Genomic DNA, 19,089 nt, shown 5'->3' with positions numbered 1-19,089 from the left:
CAGGAGTAAATTCTTTAAAGCTCTTGACGTCCTACTTCGCTGGCTGCAGTCATGTCCGTCCCATATAGGCGTAATATGTGCCGCTAATAGCGCAATAATCCCCCATTTTATTCAAACGTACACGTGCCCCCCCCCACTTTGAAGACGCGGACTTGACACTCTTTAATTAATGCGCCGGTGCTTTGAAGCTGCCGGGGTTTTCGCGAGCACTTCTCCCAGACTCAGCCCCGCGGAGCCCCTCGTGTGGTGGAGTGCGCCGTCGGAGCATCCGAGTGCACGCTTCGAGTGCCACTCGTGGGCTCTGTGCAGTTTAGCGGGCGGTTGTTGGCTCTAAAGGTAACAGACAGGGAGCATTCACTCAATGTAAACAGTCGTGCTGCACTGTAACTAATTTTGATGACACCCCCCCCCCCCCCCCCCCCCCACACACACACCCAGATGAAGGTGATGCTCCCAGCTGTTTTCATTCTAATGGGCCTGTCGCGTCTACTGTAGTTTCCATAGCGGAACCTTAAGTGATCCTTACATGGGTTCCACAGAGGCCCCAACAAAGAGAGGCTTGGCTTCATCTTAATTTGATTGACATTATGAACGTCACAAACAGGAAAAAGCATCAACCCACTGCTGCAACAAACTGTAAAAACAAAATAAGGTGCAAATTATCTGAAAGAACAATTACAGTCACTCGCATCTCCTTTACTGTAGAGAACGATAACTGTCCAATTATCACCTATTAATGCTATGACGGCAGCGTTTTAACATTGACTGCTGATTATTCACCTTACGGTAGCAGCATCGTTTATTTTTTTATCTGGAACCTTGTGTATTTATTCAGCTTTTTTGTTAGCTAATTCTGTTAGTGATTTTTAAAAAACACTTTTCCCCTTCGCTGACACAGGGAAGTTCTGAACACTGACAGGATCTCCCTTAAAGCCTTTTATCCACACTGCAGGGGCTCGTTGTAATATCAACAAACAAGAACAATTTTCCAAAAACTGTGGACTTTATTATAGGAGCCAACAGGAATATGGGAGTAAATGTCCCAACTGGCTTCTTCATCCCTGCAAAGCACTAATCCTTTACACTTAGTTTGTGATATTTCTGGGTTGGGGCACAGACTTGCAGTAGGATACCAGCGCAGGCAGCAGCATTAATCCGTGACATTTTATGAAGTAAGCACAACTCTGCGATGCAAAGAATTTGGCTGAAACAGTCTGCCACAACTCCAAAACTGTAAATACTGTTATCTCTCACTTACACAACAGATGGAACACGATGGAGCTTAATAGAGCACTTCTTCTGCCATCTCGCTGATGAGTTCTGGACTTGATTATGGAATTGGCAGGGGACGCAGGGAACAGATCTAGAGTTACTTGACTCGCTGCGTGCAAACAGCGAATATGAGATTAGCGCGACTCTAGAGGGACGTCCATTGAGGAGAAATTAGAGGCGAGCATTGTGCTCCGAGCCACGGGGCGGGCTGCTGTGATAAGTGTGGGTCATTCGCAGAGCTCCTCTCCCACAAGGGCCATATCTCTGCCCCGTGTGACAAAGCTCACAGAGCCAGCGGCCGACATCTGCAGTCAGAGGGAATCTTGTGCCAAAAGAAGGAGCTAAGCAGAACTCGCAGCCTGCGTCGAATGAAGAACCCGCGGCGGCAGACTAATGAGTGACCTCCTGGCGCAGGGGCCAGGAAGTGCATTAGTATTTACATTAATGCAGTGCATGAGGGCACAAAGGCCCCCATGTGCGCGTTGGTAATATTCTTTAATTAGCAACTGCGTGAGAAAGTTGTTGCTGTCACTTGCAACGTGCCACGTCAGCTTTGGAAGGACGGATTTGATCCGACCCATTCGGTGGCCGGCAGCATGCTAACACCTAAAAACACCTGAAGTCTTCTTTTGATGAATTTGACAGGCATGCGTTTATTTAGATAGTAAATAGCATCGCTTAACATTAACTAACCCTCCGTCCAAAGTCATTTTTCTCCAGATTAATGATGTATAATTCTTTATATATGACCTTTTTACATAATCAGTTCTATTGACTGCTACAGGCAAATAATGGATATTAGTGTACTTATATAACTTTTGGAAAATATCTTAAATTATCATTCAAAAATAATTTTAATCCATAAAATTTTAGGAAACAGTAAATAATCCTGTCAAGGGTAAAAGTGCAACCAAAAAATATGATACACAATGACAGCAAACATAAAACAGCATTCTTTAAAACTTAAATTAAATTAAATTAATTAAATTAAAACCCAGATTGAAGCATCTCTTTTCCAGCACATGGTTTTTGTTCTGTTTGGATGCGGTGCAGACCTCTGGCCCAGTCTGGACGTTGTGACCACATAAGCATCTCATTCTTTTTAATTGGCTGTTGCACAGGAGAAGCTGAGCCCAGTATTTGCATTAAATTAACATCCTCAACTAGCTTGTCCACATGAAGAAAAACAAGAAAAATGAGCAAAACTATAAAATTAAATTTAAAACACAAGTGTAGAAAGCATCCTTATTTTAGAAATCAATCCCTATTGTTATTAGGTACATTTCCATCCCATCATAAGAACTGAGAGTTATTTTTAGTTGCGCTTGAGTTTTGCCCAGAGTGAGAGCAATCTCTGGGTTAGAATGCCCAGAAGTGTACAAAAATAAGCTTTGGCGTAGGATCAAAGGCAGAGATATCATTTTGTTGGGGAAACAGTGCTTGATAGCGATAATGATCTGCGGATCTGCAGCTGGCCGGCGCTGAGCCACACAGAGAGGCGAAGGTGGAGATGGAGGCGCTGAACCCGTCTGAGGCCCAGCGCCGACTGGCGATTTGACCTGCAGATGCAGTGAACTTGCTGGTGAACTGGGAGGGCAGACGGGGGGTTGGTGGTGGTGGTGGAGGGCCGGGAGGCTGCTCCGGGAGCCCGCTTTGCATTCAGACATTCAGACGAGCAGTGAGAAAGGCTGCGGTGGCTACGAGGTGTTTGCAGAGCTCCGTCTCTGCTTTGCGCCAGCTCCCGGTGGAGTCCAGGGGTGAAATGTAGGCCAGGACCAGTACGAGCAGACTGGAGCACCTTGTTTACGCACGACCTGGAAGACGGGCTGTTTTGATTTCACATGGATATTGAGAAGGTTTGCATGTGTCATATGCACCATTCACTGTAACCAAAAAGACCATGTACTATACAGTATAAATGAGAAGTACTCATGTATAACAACTTTTTAACCAACCAGGTGGTAACATGCTTCTTTAGTCATGCTTATTCATCGTTTTTCAGATGCCGCAACCACAATTGACATCAGTAAACTTTTTTCATCTAAAAAGTGTTTTATGCACCAATTTTGGGCCAGATGTGTAAACCAGAACTGTCCTCCATACACCTTCCAATGGAAAAATCATTATGCTGCTGCTGCTACTGAGCTCCAACAGCTGCAACAACAACAGTGCACACTGATGTTATATGTGGAGCATATATTTAAAATATAAGAAGTGTTTGGGGAATATATTGCTTTAGTTAAGGTAGGTGGTGTTTTATAGTGAGTTCAGTAGTATAGTTTAGTAGATCCTGAGTTTTTGTGAACCTATTTCTGCTCAAACCGCAGTTGGAAATCGTGCCAGGCAACGGACTGTATTAATTGCGTTTGCTCCTCTCCAGCTGTTGGCTCATTGGTCTTTTGCTTCCATCTCCATTACCGTACGCGCTATCTCATCACCATATTGCCTGGGAAACAGCCTCCACCTGGTGCTATAAGCTCGCCTTAGGCTCCGCTTGTTGATTTAGTGTTGAGACTGTCGAGTTTCCGTGTAGAACACTCTGCCCGGGTATAAATGCTGCATTCATATTTCAAATGCCACAAAGCTGTACGTTCACCCCCCTCCACCTGCGTGCACATGCGTGTCTGAGGGGCCTGCCCTGAGCTGTCTGTCCAAGAGGAGACTCTCAATTAAAGCGGCGAGGCAGGCCGGACTAAATAATGCAGGCTGCACTTGTTTGCTGAAAGCTGATATTACCCATCTGTGGTAAAGGGATCGTTTAGAGGTGTGCACGCTAGGATTTTAGTCTTATTGTTTACGCGGTTGCCAACACAATAAAAGGGGCACTTTCCTTTTTAAGGCACTACCCCTGAGTTGTCTCATCCTTTTTCATCCACCCTTTCTGTTACCTGTAGTCTAGACGGTGCCAAGCTTTTAAAATTTCGGCAAACGGGTCGATTATTTTAATACAATGACTGATAAAAAACACACCCCTACACCTTTTATATCTGTGAATCCCAATTTTATTCTTTTAATAATGTGCTCCACAGTGCTGCCCAGGACAGGATGCAGAGACTGGGATTACACTGGATTAGATTCAAAAGCAAAAGAAGCTCCCAGACTGTATCAATCTGTTTACTGTGCCTGAGGCTCAGAGACAAAGGAGAGATGGGGATAGAAAAAAAAAGAAAGAGAGAGTAGGAACGGGTCGACGGGGCTGCAGAGAAAGTAAGTGTCCCTTTCCCCAGGGAAAGGTTATTTGTAAGGGGATTGTACCAAAGTCAGTTACAAAAGGGAGAATGCAATCTGGGGAGGAGGGGGGTTGAAATCGTAAAGAAAAAAAAAACTGCAGGAAGGCCATGGTGATGTTAGTGAAACCAGCCCTGCGTTCATCCCATTTACCTCATCCCATCTCCTGCTCTCTAATTAAAACACATTAGTGGTGTCTGTTCACTGTACTTACACGAGAGAAGCTCCTCCTTGACTTAATCACTGGCATTACTGCTGTAATTCCCCCTTCCCGCGCTGCTGTTGTGTTTATGGAAGCTTTCCAACCACATCCCCACTCCCCTCACATACGGCGGAATAACAGCCTTTTCCCTTGTTTACTTTCTTGTTTTCAGCACTAAACTGCTTGATAAATCTTAATATTTGACTCCTTTGGCCTTTTTTGAAGTGGTCCTAGCATCTTGGCCCCTGCCGTGAGCTTCCTGCCTCAGCTTCCCTCTTCCCTCTTCTTTATTTATGTCGTTTTGTGTGGCTGGCACCTCTATAGAGAGGATTGCACTGGATTAGCTTCTCCGCCTTCCCAACTGATCCGATCCATTTTGTGTAATCCAACTCAATTTAATTATGTTTATCGTTCCACCTCGCTGGTGCCGAGGAGCAGCAGCACACCTCTACCAAGATAAGCCCAGGGACCTTGTGCCTTTTGCTGGCAGCATCTGCCTCAGCCTGTTGCTTTATAAACAGATGGTGTAAGTCACCTACTCTCTCAGTAAATACTGTGTTAGGTACAATATTATATTTCGGAGGTTTTCTGAAATGTCACTATGATATGGAAAAAGGCTGGAGATCACATCCTACATTTTCTTTAGCTGTTGTTGTTGTTTAGTAACCTCACTTATGTCAGAACAATTATTAAATTTAAGATTTTCATTCTCATTAACTCTCCAAATCTTACTAAAGTGTCAGAATTGCGACTCGTTCTCCCTAGTGTCACAGTTGTGCAGGAAGTGGTGTTAAGAAACTATTTGTCCCCTTTGGCTGCTGATGAGAATCCAGCGCAAGACACGAAGCATTGTTGGCTTAGTCGATGCAGCCCAACAAATTGTGAGGATAAAAGGAAAAACATAAGCCCTGCTCTGAATGCTGCCGCCGTAGAAATAGCCTGGGATTAATCTATTATTTTAGACCTGTTTTGTGTTGTTTTGTTTTCGTTCTGTGTTGTAATGCTGATGCTTGTTATGAGACATGCAGCACCTTTTTCTGAAGAAGCCTTGTTTTAGCACCGTGCACAAAGGAAGGAGAATGGAACATTCACAGTGTCGGTCAGGCAGCACATGCATAATGTAGATCCCATTAGAAAAAAACCCACTAGACTACATTACACTCTCCTGTCACCATACATAGATGTTAATTGTTATGTTGATGTAATGGAAAGGAACAAAATATTTCCAAAAGTCATAATTCTATCATAAGCACCCACAGACAGCATTAATCTTCATTGCCGCTGACTATCAAGTGTCCTGCTCACCTTTTTGAGAACAGAAAAGAAGCCCGGGCTTTGGTGGTGGGGAGCATGAATCTTTAATGAGCGAGGGCGGTGGGATATCAGTAAATGAAAGTTAAGTGCATTTTCTGGGTTTTTGGAGCAGGAGAAGTTATCCTGTAACGTTGTGAGGGAGAGAGGAGGAGAGACGGATGCTCATTTACCAGCGGTGCCAGGAGACCTCAGGTCCTCCTGGACGGCTTGCTGCTGTGTTTCCCGTCTCTATTTTCAGAGCCTGATATTAAAGCCTAATTGTGTAGAGCGTTTTTAAGGGCATCTCCCTCTGCTTCTGTTCGCCCCCTTTTGTACATTTGTTAAACGCAGGCAGAAACGTCTGTAAGGTGTATGTTCAGCGTTTAACAGCCACCAGGTGCATCTGTGCCATTTGCCAGCGTGTTAACATGTCGCTGCCGTTCACATTCATTAAGTCTTATTGGCAGACCATAAACATGGGGTGAGATCAGGACGCGTGACCCTCGTAGCCGGCCCGGTTCTTCACTTTCTCCTCAGTAATAACACAGTGCTGTCGAGGGCTCATGTGTTTTCCTTCACTGCTCTAACTCTTCTTGTTAGGATTTGCTCAATAAGAGGCTTGTTGGAGTTTGACCTGGAAGTGGATCCCTGTCTGTCTGTTTTGCTTGTTAAACCAAGAACGCTAAATGTTTAGCGCCTCCAATCCCAAGCAAACAAAGGCCTTGCGGCGTGCTGCGAGGGCCCTGGGCTCGCACAAAAGCAACAGATTGGAGTTTTAATTATACAGACCTTTATTTAAAAGGCACAGCTGCTCTGTGAGCAGACAATCATCTGGCCAGAACCACAGAGCTGCACTTTCTGATTTGTATGTTGCTTAGTACCAAAAAAAAGTAAGTATAAAGACTTAACAATACTTCGGGGGAAACTTTAATTACTCCAAATTAATTATGCTACTTCCCAGTTTTCCTTGTTTCAAAAACTTCCAGCATCTAAGGAGACAACTGCTTAATTTGAATCCATTAAATACCACTTAACACTTGGCGGCTAAATAAAACCGAACACTGTTGTTTTTGTCATATTTCGCAGATTTTAAAATCCAGTTGAGGCAGATACAAGCACTAAAACCAGAGCAAGCAGAAGGGGTGGATGATAAGCCTGAGGTGATTCTGTGTTTCTTGCCAATATTAATAATTGTACCTATAGTTCTCAGAACAGTCACATATTTTTGGTTTCACAGCTATTCAATTTTAATGATCAGCTTATTTAATTTTTTTAGATCTGAGTCTTATCTATCCAACTCATTTGTTTGTTTTATATAATTAGATGAGCCTGAATTGAATGTTTAATTACCTACTTGCAGGTAGAACAGCAGCATTCATAAGACATAATAATATCTGGATTAGCTGGGTATTTGCATACAGAAATAATAGTAGTGATGAGAACATGTTCTTTTAAAAAGTTAGCTGACAGAATATATATTATATATATATATATATATTCTAAATAATTAAAAAAGTAGCCAGAATCTATTGGGCTTTTTAAGACAGATCTGTCACTGAGAGATATTTATAACGCTGGAACTCCGATCATGGCAGCTGTAGCTGCTTATTCGCCAGCTCATTTATTAGTGACCGGATCACAAGCATCACAGCTCAATTCATCCCTGTCATGCGTAATGCATCTCTGGCAAAGATGATTGTAATTACAGCAAGCAAGCAGCCCCCACAAGTCGACACCTCCCGAGCCGGCGTGTCGAGCGGAGGCTACGAGAGGTGAACAGATAGAAATCAACTTTATAGATCTGTGGTTGGAATGCGCCAACCCCTCCACCAGAGGCGCTGGTTTTAATTGCTGTCTGACCAGGGTGGGTTCTGCGTGGAGATGGGCCGCATTGATATGAGAACCAGGGGGGGAAGGAATGGGTTTCTTTCTCTGTGGTTGTTTTATTGACGGTTTCTCATCCTGGAGGAGCAGATAGGAACACGGGATCCAGAGAGGACACGCCAAGGAGTGGATTGCATTTCAGGCCAGGGAATGAGAGCTGCTTTGGGGTCTTCTAGGGGTCCAACATGTGAGGACGTTGAAATCTGGCAAAGAGGCGCAGCCCAGCACCCGAGCAGGTGGCCCGCACAGGACAGTATGGGCCGAGACCTTGTAACCTTTTAACGTGCTCGAGAAGCGTCGTATTCAAAATCAATGGAGTAAAGTGCATTGATTTACAAAACAGAACACAAACACTGGGGACCGTGCTGCGAGCTTTATATTAGGACACTGTTTCATTTCTGGAGTATTCATGTCAGCTTCCTATTTTTAACTTCACTACACAATGAATTCAAATGACTGGGCCTAATTAGGCTTTTTTGTTGTTTCGTAGTTTAAACACTACAAAGATGTGAGCGCTGAGTTTAATTAAGAATCCTTTGTGACTGGAGTAATATAGGATAGTCTAATTGTGTAGTCGTTATTGAATCTTTTGTCTTTGCTTGTTTTTAAATTCGACCTTGTTTACTCAAGTAATAACGTATATTACAAGCTGCAATTTTATGCATTTAATGAAAAGAATTCAACAAGAAAGCAAAAGTTGAACGCACACATGGGGCGCTAATAAATCATTCATATACAATTAAAAGTATGATGCTGTGCTGCAGAGCTGAGTACCGGCGTACTCAGGTCAGGGAGGGGCCGTCATACACCAGATCGGATCACATCAGCGATCAATAAATGATGTGTAACAAAAACCAAATATCAGGACTCACTGATCTACGCATCTAACCCTCACGTAAAGTGACATCACTCCAAACACTTGACTTATTGCTCCTTTTACTCCTTTACACAATGCCTCCGAGGCCAGAGACACGCTGTTATCTATGCCGTGCATCTCACCGTCAGATGTACGTCACCCCCCGCTGAGCTCCTCACGTTGCCCAGCGAGAGATAATTGTGACCCCCGCTGAGACCAACTTCCAGGAGCTACGTTTTTATTTCTAACGGGCGGCGTCGCTCCTTCCACTTCTTTGTGCTCACGAACATCAGCAAATTTTAGTATCTGAGTAATGAAAGTGTGCTGATACTGTAGATGTTGGCGTATTTTTAGAACATAATAGGCCCATGTTCACTCAAGGCTTCTTCAAACATCTGCTTGTGTAGCTGGAATTTGATTAATCTCGTGGTTTACGGCCCATATTATATTGTAATGTCACAACAGACAGCATATGCTGCTAGTTGTGAGGCCTTTGCATTTTAACATGAGATCAAATCCCGTCCTAACTCTCACATGCAGTTGCTGACCACCTTCCCCTCACTCTGCGTCGGCTTTACCTCCGTACCTGACCGTTCCCTTCACATAACACAAATAAGCCCCCAGGCAGTCGTGGCGTCTACCTCATTATCATATTTATTTAAAGTATCGTATGACCCATTTCATTCCAACACGGGTTCCTCTCGTCATGATTGAGTAGTCCCATATTTAAGGCTGGTCTCCAGAGAAGCTGCTGTGTATAATGGGAACGTTACGTAGGCCTGTCCTTGTCATTAGAATGAAGAGAGAAACTCTTGTCCTTTTTCTAACTAAGCATTGTTTTAGGTTACAGCGACTCCATTATTACAGATATGTCCACAAGCTGCAGATCTCTCATTGGGGGGGAAAGTTGGAAATTCAACTCAGGCGATCAATGTTCTGTCATGTAAACAATACCAGATGAAATACAGAATATGTTGGGCTGCGGGCTAGTGATATAGTGCACAGAGCCACGTTGTTGAAAGTAAAGGGCAGCGGTGCCGCCCTTTGTAACGTGACCACTCTAATGGACCACATCTGATGAAGGCTCATGATTGCGCCAATAATATGCAGAGGAATCAGTGTGATTGCCAGGTATACCCACCGGTGCGAACCTTAACGGCCAAATCTGTCACCAAACGCTGCCCTCTAGTTTCCAACGGCTACGGGCCTGCGCTGGTAATGGGAGAGTAATAGCAGGCCACCGGACCATCTCTGATCGGCCTCATCGAGTCATTCCTCTCGAATCCGTGGCCACGTCTGGACTGCTATCGATCCCCGCGTGCAAATTAATAGTTATGTTTCTTTAATTTGCACAAAGGTAAAATCAGTGTTGTCTCTGCTGGCGTCGCATCATTCGCTGACTTTCCTCTCTTTGCTTCATTCATCCAACTGACAGTGACCTTGTCAGGGCTCTTCTGCACAGTGGGGAACCTTTATTGATAACAGCTTCTCCGGTGCTTTAACGACACACACTCACACACAATGACGCTGTGTTCGTAGGGGGAGCAGATCACTAGCTTGTTGTTTCTGCCTATTCAGTGTCACAGTCCAGGTCATTTAGCAACTGCACTCAATCATTTCCGGTTTTATTTTGTACCACTTCCTGTTCAGTGCCCATGTTTTCAGTTCCAGCTTTACCTCCGGTTTTAGTTTGACGCACCTGTGCCCTGTTACTAATTACTCACCTGCTAACTATCCAGCCATCATCTTCACTCGGTATTTAAGCACCACCCCTCAGCCCTGCACCTTGCCAGATTGTCTTTGTGTATCAGCCAGCAATCCAGCGTTATTCTCATGATCGTGAATCTGTGTATGACCTCGCTTCTCCTGACCCAGATTCTCGTCTCATCTCTGATCCTGCCGTGCCGTGAGTTTGACCCTAGCCTGCCTTGACCACCGCTTGTCTAGACCCTGTCTGTACTGAACCTGCCTGATCTGTGTACCGACCCTTGCCTGCCTGACCACGAGCGTGAATAAACCCTGTTGTGCACTGAGCCTTGTCTCCGCTGTGCGTGTGGGTCCGCTGCCTTGAGTCCGTGACAGTACAATCTGGCCACACTCGGACCCAGCCGGCGTCTTGCATCAGTTTAAGGGCTGCAAGGGATTTTTTGTTTTGTGTACTCGGACGACGCAGAGTCGCGATGGTGTTTACCTGCTCGAGGCTGCCGGAGGACCTCCGCTGGTGCTTCGGGGAGCTTGCGAAGAATTACGCGGAAGCCCCCAGTCTGAAGGCGCGGCTCCGCGTTATAAAACAAGCGATTGCTATCCTGGAGGAGGAATTCTGGTGGCTTGACTACCCGGAGGTGCAGACGCTTTTTGAGAAACTCCAGGCAGTACGGAGGGATTTGGCACGCGCTCTGCGCGCGGCGCCCGCCAGCGTCTCATCAGCTGTTCCTGCTGCACCGGAAAGCGCTCCCGTAGTCGCTCAGTCAAGCCAAGCTCACGTTCCCGTCGTCACCCAGTCAAGCCAAGCTCACGTTCCCGTCGTCACCCAGTCAAGCCAAGCTCACGTTCCTGTCGCTGCTCAGTCGAACCAAGCTCACGTTCCTGTCGCGGCTCAGTCGAGTCAAGCTCACTCCCCTGTTGCCACTCAGGCAGATCCAGTCCGTACCGTGGTCCCGGCTCCTGCTTCAGCCCTGGCGGTTGAGGAGGTGAAGTCCACAGCTAGTCGTCGGAGGTCCAGACGGCGTCGACGACAGCCGGTTTCCCCTGTCCAGGCTCCAGAAGACTCGGTCACGGAAATCAGACTGCCTCCTTCGCCAGCAGAGGGCACTCTCGCCCCATTGGACGACATACCCACCTCCATCGCAGGCATCCCGGACAGCATCCTCCAACGGATCCGTGCCCAATGCACCCCTCCAGTCCTGTTCCTGTTTGCGCACTGTCTGAACTCCGCCGAGGCAGAGACCGACCCGGTAATCAAGGAGCGTCGCTTCCGTGAAGCCGCCCTGCTCATCGCTCGGAAGCCTGCGCTGCGCGAGGCCCTGGGTTTCATTGAACCCCCATCAGAGCCTGCACCCGTTCCTGCATCAGAGCCTGCATCAGAGCCTGCACCCGTTCCTGCATCAGAGCCTGCACCCGTTCCTGCATCAGAGCCTGCACCCGTTCCTGCATCAGAGCCTGCACCCGTTCCTGCATCAGAGCCTGCACCCGTTCCTGCATCAGAGCCTGCACCCGGTCCCGCATCAGAGCCTGCACCCGGTCCCGCATCAGAGCCTGCACCCGGTCCCGCATCAGAGCCTGCACCCGGTCCCGCATCAGAGCCTGCACCCGGTCCCGCATCAGAGCCTGCACCCGGTCCCGCATCAGAGCCTGCACCCGGTCCCGCATCAGAGCCTGCACCCGTTCCCGCATCAGAGCCTGCACCCGTTCCCGCATCAGAGCCTGCACCCGTTCCCGCATCAGAGCCTGCACCCGTTCCCGCATCAGAGCCTGCACCCGTTCCCGCATCAGAGCCTGCACCCGTTCCCGCATCAGAGCCTGCACCCGTTCCCGCATCAGAACCTGCACCCGTTCCTGCATCTAAGTCTGCCTCACTGGCCCCAGCGTCTAAGGCTGCACCACTGGCCCCAGCGTCTAAGGCTGCACCACTGGCCCCAGCGTCTAAGGCTGCACCACTGGCCCCAGCGTCTAAGGCTGCACCACTGGCCCCAGCGTCTAAGGCTGCACCACTGGCCCCAGCGTCTAAGGCTGCACCACTGGCCCCAGCGTCTAAGGCTGCACCACTGGCCCCAGCGTCTAAGGCTGCACCACTGGCCCCAGCGTCTAAGGCTGCACCACGGGCCCCAGCGTCTAAGGCTGCACCACGGGCCCCAGCGTCTCTGGCTGCACCACGGGCCCCAGCGTCCCTGGCTGCATCACTGGCGGCAGCAACTCCCGCCCTAGCCTCACCTCAGCCTTGCCAAGCTCCAGCTCCAGCCCAGCCTGCAGCAGCTCAAGCCTCAGCCCCGCCTGCAGCAGCTCAAGCCTCAGCCCCGCCTGCAGCAGCTCAAGCCTCAGCCCCGCCTGCAGCAGCTCAAGCCTCAGCCCCGCCTGCTCAAGCTCAAGCCTCGGCTCCGCCACGCCAAATTCAAGCCCCATCTTTACGCCAGCTAGCAGGCACCTCTGGCCAGCCACACCAGGTCTCAGTTCCTGTTCCCGTTCCTGTCGGCCATGTTGAGGCCGCCCCTGTTCCTGTCGGCCATGTTGAGGCCGCCCCTGTTCCTGTCGGCCATATTGAGGCCGCCCCTGTTCCTGTCGGCCATATTGAGGCCGCCCCTGTTCCTGTCGGCTCCTCAGAGGAGGACGCCGTTCTAGTTCCTGTCGGCCAAGTAGAGGCCGTTCTAGTCCCAGTTCCTGTCGGCTCCTCAGAGGAGGACGCCGTTCTAGTTCCTGTCGGCCAAGTAGAGGCCGTTCTAGTCCCAGTTCCTGTCGGCTCCCCTGAGGAGGACGCCGTTCTAGTTCCTGCCACTGTCGACCCCTCGGAGGCTGCAGCCCCCGACGATCCCCAGGAGGGGGTCGTTCCGGCCGCAGCGTCTGCCGCAGCGTCTGCCGCAGCGTCTGTTGCGGTTCCTGCCGACCTCCCGGAGGAGGTCGGTCCAGCTCCGTCTCCTGCCGACCTCCCGGAGGAGGTCGGTCCAGCTCTGTCTCCTGCCGACCTCCCGGAGGAGGTCGGTCCAGCTCTGTCTCCTGCCGACCTCCCGGAGGAGGTCGGTCCAGCTCCGTCTCCTGCCGACCTCCCGGAGGAGGTCGGTCCAGCTCCGTCTCCTGCCGACCTCCCGGAGGAGGTCGGTCCAGCTCCGTCTCCTGCCGACCTCCCGGAGGAGGTCGGTCCAGCTCCGTCTCCTCCCGACCTCCCGGAGGAGGTCGGTCCAGCTCCGTCTCCTCCCGACCTCCCGGAGGAGGTGGTCGGTCCGCCCCTGGTCCCTGTGGTTTTTGTGCCAATGTGTGCAGGTGCAGTTCCTGGTGGTCCGGTCCCGGACACGCTCGCCTCAGCTCCTGGTGGTCCGGCCCCGGACACGTTCGCCTCAGCTCCTGGTGGTCCGGCCCCGGACACGTTCGCCTCAGCTCCTGGTGGTCCGGTCCCGGACACGTTCGCCTCAGCTCCTGGTGGTCCGGCCCCGGACACGTTCGCCTCAGCTCCTGGTGGTCCGGCCCCGGACACGTCTGTCTCAGCTCCTGGTGGTCCGGTCCCGGACACGTCTGTCTCAGCTCCTGGTGGTCCGGTCCCGGACACGTCTGTCTTAGCTCCTGGTGGTCCGGTCCCGGACACGTCTGTCTCAGCTCCTGGTGGTCCGGTCCCGGACACGTCTGTCTCCACTCCTGGAGGCCCGGTGCCGGCCACGTCTCCACGTCCGTCTTCGCCTCTGGTTCCTGCCTCGTCTCCACGTCCGTCTTCGCCTCTGGTCCCTGCCTCGTCTCCACGTCCGTCTTCGCCTCTGGTCCCTGCCTCGTCTCCACGTCCGACTTCGCCTCTGGGTCCTGCATCGTCTCCACGTCCGTCTTCGTCTCTGGTTCCTGCCTCGTCTCCACGTTCGTCTTCGCCTCTGGTTCCGGCCTCGTCTCCACGTCCGTCTTCGCCTCTGGTTCCGGCCTCGTCTCCACGTCGGTCCTCGTCTCTGGTCCCAGCCTCGCCTCCACGTCTGCCCCTGGTTCCGGCTTTGTCTCCACGCCTGTCTTCGTCGCTGTTCCCGGCTTCCCGCCAGCTTTCGCCTCGCCTGCCCGACGGAGGGCCAGGTCCTTGGCGAATCCTGTGGCAGGGATGGCGCTGCCTCCTGCGTCGTCGGCCACCTCGGCTGGCCGGTTCCGGAGGCGACCACCTACCTGGAGGTCGCTGTTTCCTGCTTCGACGATGGCGCGGGCTCTGGCACTGCCGACCGCCGCGTCTTCGCAGTTCCCTGGAGCACCCCCGGTCTGGAGAGCACCGGCGCATGCGTTTGGCCACTGGAGGCAGCATGTTTCGACGTCGGCCTCCTAGAACTCTAGCCTTGTCTCCGGGCATAAGATGGGCCGTCTCGGTCTGGCGGCTGCACGGCCGTGACTCTCCTCGTCACCACCCCCCTTGAGGGAGTGCCTGAACTTTGCTACCATCCATCATGGACTCATTATTCATGGACTCACCTCATAGACTTGGTTCTGTTCTCTGCCACTCATTTCTTGTGTCTTCATTCTCATGTGTGTTCTAGTCCGTCGCCCCTCCTGCTTAGCTGTGTTTTCCTTTTTTTTTCTTGGTTTTCTGTTGGTCGTCTGGGAATCCGCCCTAGACGGGGGGGTTCTGTCACAGTCCAGGTCATTTAGCAACTGCACTCAATCATTTCCGGTTTTATTTTGTACCACTTCCTGTTCAGTGCCCATGTTTTCAGTTCCAGCTTTACCTCCGGTTTTAGTTTGACGCACCTGTGCCCTGTTACTAATTACTCACCTGCTAACTATCCAGCCATCATCTTCACTCGGTATTTAAGCACCACCCCTCAGCCCTGCACCTTGCCAGATTGTCTTTGTGTATCAGCCAGCAATCCAGCGTTATTCTCATGATCGTGAATCTGTGTATGACCTCGCTTCTCCTGACCCAGATTCTCGTCTCATCTCTGATCCTGCCGTGCCGTGAGTTTGACCCTAGCCTGCCTTGACCACCGCTTGTCTAGACCCTGTCTGTACTGAACCTGCCTGATCTGTGTACCGACCCTTGCCTGCCTGACCACGAGCGTGAATAAACCCTGTTGTGCACTGAGCCTTGTCTCCGCTGTGCGTGTGGGTCCGCTGCCTTGAGTCCGTGACATTCAGCTGATTTCAAGCGCACAATGTCCACACTGTCATGCTCAACTTGAGCAGGGGTCACGGACTTCTTCCACCACTGACTTATAGGATTTTGGAAACTGAAGCCACAAAGTTTTTCTTTGAAAACTTAGCCTAAGCCATTCAACCCTACAGCCTCAAACTGTGGCCCAGTTTGATTTAACCTCGGTTTGAGCCGCAGCCTCACATTTTACTCCCAGCCCGACGAGTGCCGCTCCGCCCTCCGTCCCCACGCTGTCTCGTTTAGCTTCAACGTGCTGGGTTTTATTACCTCTGCCTTAGTCAAATGGCTGGGAGCACTGGACTGATATTTCAACTGAGACATAATTAATGAGACGTGCATGTCTGGTTCTCCCTCCTCTGAGCAAAGCACTGTGAGTTGTCTGCTGGGAATAAGTAGAGGAGCCGAGAGCAGCAGGAAGAGGAGCGGACTCTTACTGCAGTTACTGAGGTGCAACAAACACTGCACCAGAACAAGCGGCGTGATGAGACACACACACACACACACACACACACACACACACACACACACACACACACACACACACACACACACACACACACACACACACACACACACACACACTCAAGTACACTTAAAACAGGAAAATGTTCTTTAGGCAATGTTGAACAAGATCTACTGATTAGTTTTTTTAATTATTACATTATTTGATTCTAATAAACTAAATTTGATGGATTAAAAAATGGGAAGGTGGTAATGGATAGTTTTATTTCTGTTTTTCGTTTTTAGATTCCTCATCATGTATTAAATATTATGCGGTAACTGTGTAAATTCGGTCCAAAGTGCCTTTAGATATTCGGAGCCAGTGAGGTTGTCAGACTTGGCACTGTGTGAGCCCCAGATGCAGTGCTAAAAGGTGGAGACAGAAGCTGCCAACAAATACATATTTTGACAAGACTATTTTATTTATGTTAGGTTGCTCCACAGAGTAAAAGTTAATTGTTGAGCCAAATCTTACAATAAGTGACTGGAAACAAAGCCTAAGTTAAAAGGAGCATAAAGAGGATATGTGTTATTTTTGTACTGTTTTGGTATAATGACGATTTTTTTGCTGACTTCATTATTTTAGTGAATTTGTTTTGTTTTGGATTAGGAAGCTAGCTTTTTACTTTCTCGTATTATAATCATTAGTGGTGCACTGTTCATATTTTACAGTCTAAGCCTAATGACGTTTGACTACCTCCCCCCCAGCAGCACAGTTAAGAGCACATAACGTGTCTGACCTTTAGCTGTGGCGCTTCTATCCCATTATCACCTCCCTATGGTTGGCATGTTTGTGCATCAGCAGCGTGTTTAGCGCCCGGACTTTCACAGCGATCGTTTAATGGACAGTTCTGCCAAATCTCATGGAACACTTTCTATTATCTGCTATTTTCACAGCACAACAACAGTCCAGATGGTTTTGATGGTCGATGGTTTGAGATTTATGTCTGGGTTTGTGGGCATCATCGTTTCTAGTTATTGGGAACTTCAGGAATAGGGGCAGAGGAACATGACAAATGGCAAACACCACAGGTCATGGAGGTCAACGTTGGCGATCTCATGCCAGAAGCTAATGTTTAGCTCAGTTGCCAAGACAACCAGGAATATCAAGCCGTAAGCTATATGTCGGCAGAACTTTGGGAAACTGTGTGCACTATTCAATTAACCCTGTGAGTCGCGCTTTAATTCTGACAGCTTCTCAGGATCAGCTCGGCCCCAAGTGGGACCGACTAACGGTAGCGATGGACAGAAGATGCCTCCTATATTTTCCGCCGCACCGCTGCCATGCTAATGATGTGTAGTGGGTGGCGATACACGGAGGCATTAAACATGCCCCTGCTTCGGCGCGAGAACAGATTCTCACTTTCAGATTACATAAAGCCGTGTCTTCGGTGTGTTACACTGTGGCTCACAGTCCCTTGTTTTTTCCTCATTTTCACAGATTTATTGCTCGTACACCTCAGGTTGCGGGTTTGACATTGACAACGCTGTCAACGTTTACTGTCAGACAATCTGAGTACTGTAGCTAGAGCGTCACCTTACACGTCCACGGTGAAGGCGACGGGAACGGTAGCGTCAACATCAGCAGCTCGGTAATTGGCAGACACTCCCTGTTTTTCTAGCCGTTCCCGTTCCTTAAATCTCCACCTCTGTTCGGTCTGCCGGCGCTCGGGTTTCCTGACTAAAAGCAAGGCGCCACCGGATGACAACACGTAGCAAAATATGGTTAACATGTTTCATGTGACACTCCAATTTCCTCTCTGTCAATCAGATGCAGCTGTTATATCTCTCTTATTGCTCTCCTTGACTGACAGCCCACAATGGATGTTGTTCTCACTTAGCGGCGGAAAAAAAAGTGTGATCACGACACGAAACATGCAAATACATGCACGCGGCATCGTGCACGCAAGTGAGACTCACAAGCACCTGTGTGTACGCTCAAAACTTCCTCTCCTCCCTAAACTGTTATGTAGGTCAGGGCTTAAACAAAACTGGCTTGACATTGAGCAAATGACTGCATATGTAGATTTCAGTATTTTAACAACTAACTGTGAGAATATTTCAGTTTTGAGCCAAACGGCTAATATTTAGCCGCGACTTCCACCATCTAACCATGACATGTTCTGGAATAACCTGTACGTAAATGACTATTGTTTACTGTAAAGAGATGACAGAGGCTGTGCCCTCCTCCATTGGCCTTAGAGTAAGTCTTCAAAATGGCCCGTCCAGTAGAGACGGCCGCCGGCGCTGCCGAGTCGACAGGCCCATTGTGTTGACAGACCCACTGTGTCCTGGAGTAGTCCATTAGCTCTACCTGCCCCTTTTCTCCACAGGATCTCCACGGCGCTAAATGAAGCCAGGCATATTTTCATCTTCCTGACAGCACGGCTGTGGCTGTGACCAGGGGAGATGGAGGTCTGTGTCAGCCTGCGCATTCTGCCGCATTCCTATTGGCACGATGCTGGTGTTCAGACCCACTGTCAGTAGCACACAGCTTCGCTTCTTTATTTCTCCATTAGAATTCAAAGTGATGAGGAAAACATTGCGCTCCTAAATGCCTGGACGTTGCCTGTATCATTACAAGTTAGCTACTTAACCCCAGAGTTCAAATGAAGCGCATGAGCCTTCAAGCACGGTATCTAAGCAACGTCAGATGGAGATGTGTAACTGAGGAGGTTACACAAACCTACACTTGGCCAACTGCGCTGTCTGCTGAAGCCTTATCAGTCCTAGACCGTGCACTCTATAAGAGCAGACTCCGTCTTTTGGTCCTAAGACACTGTTTTCTATGTGATCTGGTACATTATGTCGGTATGCGTATGACTGTGTTGGGAAATATCATAAGAGACAGTTCGGTTGATAGTGGAATCTGTGCCAACACTGCAAGGTAGAGGCGTGATTATGAAGTACAAACAAAAGAATACAAGCAAGACACCATAAGGTTGTTTGAGAACAATTTGTTATGCTCACATTGAGGATCATTAACATTCAGTTTAACACTTAGTAAAGCTGCTGGTCAGCAGGTACTGTATATCC

General features: G+C 49.2%; 1 protein-coding gene across 2 annotated transcripts in view; it reads left to right on the top strand.

Moving 5' to 3' along the window:
- khdrbs3 (KH domain containing, RNA binding, signal transduction associated 3) overlaps positions 1 to 19,089 on the top strand; it is an 81,357-nt gene that overhangs the window by 954 nt on the left and 61,314 nt on the right. The gene's annotated exons all lie outside the window — the stretch shown is intronic.

Source organism: Betta splendens, chromosome 11 (assembly GCF_900634795.4).
Source record: "Betta splendens chromosome 11, fBetSpl5.4, whole genome shotgun sequence".
NCBI lineage: Eukaryota > Metazoa > Chordata > Actinopteri > Anabantiformes > Osphronemidae > Betta > Betta splendens.
Note: the sequence above shows the minus strand (reverse complement) of the source record. Positions and strands in the feature narration are given on the sequence as shown.